Source organism: Neovison vison, chromosome 2 (assembly GCF_020171115.1).
Source record: "Neovison vison isolate M4711 chromosome 2, ASM_NN_V1, whole genome shotgun sequence".
Lineage (NCBI taxonomy): Eukaryota > Metazoa > Chordata > Mammalia > Carnivora > Mustelidae > Neogale > Neogale vison.
Window position 1 is genome coordinate 203507095 of NC_058092.1, and position 4413 is coordinate 203511507.

Genomic DNA, 4413 nt, shown 5'->3' on the forward strand with positions numbered 1-4413 from the left:
TTTTAACGTTTTCCTGTTTCAACTAGATTCTTATTTTACCAACTTATGTTTTTAAATTGCTTTTCAACTTTTCTTTTTTACATCTACATTTTATAGATACATGCTTCATTTTAGTCCTTTTTTCACTCTATTCAATTTTACACACACACACACACACACACACACACGTAAGTTTTGCTTTCTTTGCAATTTTGTGATGTAGTATCTTCTAACACACACACCAAAATTCAATCAGGAACAAGTGGACCACCCTGATTTGTCCACCCTGCAAGATTATAGTCCCTCTCCCCCTACCCTTTTTTTATTGTTTTGTTTCATTTTGGTTTTGTTTGCTTTTCTGTGGCTTCTGACCACTTCAGATTTTTCTAGGGTGTATTTTGCTTGGGTTGTGGTTGTGGTTGATATTTTGGACTCTGCTCATTTGCTCACCCATCCTACTCTGGGAAAAATGACTAGGAGGAATTCACAACAAAGGCAAGAACCAGAGGCAATGTTCTCTGCCACAGAGCTAATCAATATGCATATAAGTAAGATGCCAGAGGCAGAACTTAAGATAGCAATTATCAAGTTAATAGCTAGGCTTGAAAAAAAGCATAAATGACAATACAGAATCTCTAAGGGTGGAAATGAGATCTAATCAGGACAACTTAAAAAAATGCTATGAATGAGACAAGAGAGGAGGCAAGATAGTGAAGGGGTAGGGAGGGGAGCGTGGTTCAACTGGTCCTATGAATTTAGCTGCATATCTATCAAACCATTTCGAACACCCACAAAATCAGCTGGTCGATAACCACTCTTCTCTTGAATAGCCTGAAAAAATCTGGAACCTGGCCTGCAAAAGCAATAGTAGCCCAGACAGGCTGGGAGAACAGGTGAATGACAATCCTATGGATCTTTTAAGGCTATAAAATCCCAATGCCAGGGGAAAACTGTATATTGAACTCCAGGTGTGGCATCACAACTTGTTTATTTCTCAGAAAAATTCTTTTTTTTTTCTTTTTCATAGGCTTTTTCTGTTTTTTTTTCTTTTTCCTTTTTACCCTCTCATTTCAACTACATGTTTACTGTATCAACTTATTTTTCATAGTCACTGTATAACTTGTATTTTTCACACCTATATTTTTTTATAGATATATACTTTATTTTAGGCCTTTTTTCACTCTATTCAATATTACATTTATATATATATATATAAAAGTTTTATTTTCCTTGTAATTTTGGGACATAGTACTCTGTAACACATAGACCAAAATACACCCAGGAACAACTGAAACACCTTGCTTTGTCAACATTGAGAGATTATAGCATCCCTTCCCCAACCCCACCTTTAAAATTTTTTTAAATTTTCTTCTTGTGTTACATTTGGCTTTCTTTTTTCAGTGGTGGCTTTTGACCACTCTGAATTTTACTAGGGTGCATCTTACTTGGGTAGTGGTGGATATTTTGGATGCTGCTCATTCACTCAACCATCCCCCAACAGAATGACTAAGAGGAGGAACTCTCAACAAAGAAAAGCATCAGAGACAATGTCTTCTGCCACAGAACAAATGGTTATGGATATAAGCAAGATGTCAGAGTTAGAATTCAGGATAGCAATCATAAAGTCAATAGCTAGGCTTGAAAAAAGCATTAGTGACAATATACAATCTCTAAGAGCAGAAATGAGATCTAATCAGGCTGAACTAAAAAATGCTATGAATAAGATGTAGTCTAACTGGAAACTCTAGCAGCCAGGGTAAATGAGGCAGAAGAGAAAATTACTGATCTCGAAGATAAGCTGATGGAAAAGAAGGAAGTCAAGGAAAACAGAGATAGGCTTCTAGTACCACATGAAAAAAGGATTGGAGAGATTAATGATGCCATGACACATTCTAATGTTGTAAACATTCTTGGGATCCCCAAAGGGGTGGAGAGAGACAGAGAGAGACAGAAAGTATATTTGAGCAAATCACAGCTGAGAATGTCCCTAATCTGGGAAGGGAAACAAACATTAGAGTCCAGGAGGCAGAAAGGACCCCTCCCAAAAATCAATAAAAATAGATCAAGACCCCTACATATAATAGCAAAATTTGCAAATTTTATAGCTAAAGAAACTATCCTGAGAATAGCCAGGGAGAGGAGGTTCCTTACATATAGAGGGAGGAACATCAGAATAACATCAGACCTATCCATAGAAACCTGGCAGACCAGAAAGAGCTGACAAGATATATTCAGGGTACTAAATGAGAAAAACATGCAGCCAAGAATATCCAGCAAGGGTGTCATTCAGAATGAATGGAGAGATAAAGAGCTTCCAGGACAGGCAGAAACTGAAAGAATATGTGACCGCCAAGCCAGCCCTGCAAGAAACATTAAGGTGGATTTTGTAAGTGAAGAAAGACCCCAAGAGTCAAATAGACCAGAAAGAAACAAAGAAAATCTATAGAAACAGAGAATAGACAATACAATGGCACTAAATTCATATCTTCCAATAGTTACTCTGAATGTAAATGGGCTGAATGCTCCCATGAAAAGACACAGGGTTTCAGGTTGGAGAAAAAAGCAGGGCACATCCATATGCTGTCTACAAGACTTGTTTTGAACCTAAAGATACCTCCAGATTGAAAGTGAGGGAATGGAGAACCATTTACCATGCTAATGGACCCCCAAAGAAAGCTGGGGTAGCAATCCATATCAGACAAATTAGATTTTAAACCAAAGACTGTAAGAGATGTAGAGAGACACTATATCATATTTCAAAGGGTCTATCCAATAAGAAGATTTAACAATTGTAAATATCTATGCCCCAACATGGGAGCAGCCAATTATATAAACCAATTAATAACCAAAATAAAGAAACATTGATAATAATACATTAATAGTAAGAGACCATAGCACTCCACTCACAGCAATGGACAGATCATCTAAGCAGAAGATCAACAAAGAAACAAGAGCTTTGAATGACACATTAGACCAGATGGACTTTGTAGATATATATAGAACATTTCATCCTAAAACAATAGAATACTCATTCTTCTGGAGTGTACATGGAACTTTCTCTAGAATAGACCACATACTGAGTCACAAATCAGGTCTCAATCAATACCAAAAGACTGAGATTATTCCCTGTATATTTTCAGACCACAGTGCTTTGAAATTATAGCTCAACCACAGGAAGAAACTGGGAAGGAACTCAAACACTTGGAAGTTAAAGAGCATCCTGCTAAAGAATGATTGGGTCAACCAGGAAATTAAAGAACTTTAAAAATTCATGGAAACTAATGAGAAGAAAAATACATAGGTTCAAAACCTGTGGGATATGGCAAAGGTGGTCCTAAGAAGGAAAGACACAGCCATCCAAGCTTCTCTCAAAAAATTAGAAAAAACCCAAATGCACAAGCTAATCTTACCCCTAAAGGACCTGGAGAAAGAACATCAAATAAAGCCTAAACCAAGTAGGAGAAGAAAAATAATAAAGATTAGAGCAGAAATCAATGAACTAGAAACCAGAAAAATAATAAAGATTAGAGCAGAAATCAATGAACTAGAAACCAAAACTATAATGAAATGTTCTATATATATCTACAAAGTCCATCTGGTCTAATGTGTCATTCATAGATTAATGCAACTAGAAGCTGGTTCTTTGAAAGAATTAATAAGATTGATAAACCTCTGGCTAGACTTATCCAAAAGAAAAGGCAAAGGACCCAAATCAATAAAATTATGAATGAAAGGAGAGAGATCATGACTAACACCAAGGAAATAGAAACAATTATTAGAAATTATCACCAGCAACTATATGCCAACGAATTAAGCAATCTGGAAGAAATCGATGCATCCCTGCAAACTCATAAACTACCAAGACTGAAACAGGAAGAAATAGTCAAACTGAACAGACTAATAACCAGTAAGGAATCTAAAGTGGTAATCAAAAACCTCCCAAAAAACAAGAGTCCAGGGCCAGGTGGCCTCCCAGGGGAATTCTATCAAACATTTTAAAAAGAACATCAAAAATAAAATAAAATAAAATAAAAAAGAACATTTAAAGTTCTAGAATTAAAAATTCTATTCAAAAAAAGAAATGGAAGGAAAACTTCCAAACTTATTCTATGAGACCAGCATTACCCTGATCCCAAAACCAGACAAAGACCCCACCAAAAATGGAGAATTATAGACCAATATCCCTGATGAACACAGATGCCAAAATACTCAACAAGATCTTAGCCAATAGGATCCAACGGTACATTAAAAGGATTATTCACCATGACCAGGTGGGATTTATTCCTGGGATGCAAGGGTGGGTCAACATTTGGAAATCAATCAATGTGATAGAGCACATTAATAAAAGACAAGAACCATGTGATCTTCTCAATTGATGCAGAAAAAGCATTTAATAAAATACTTTCTTGATTAAAACTCTTCAAAGTATAGGGA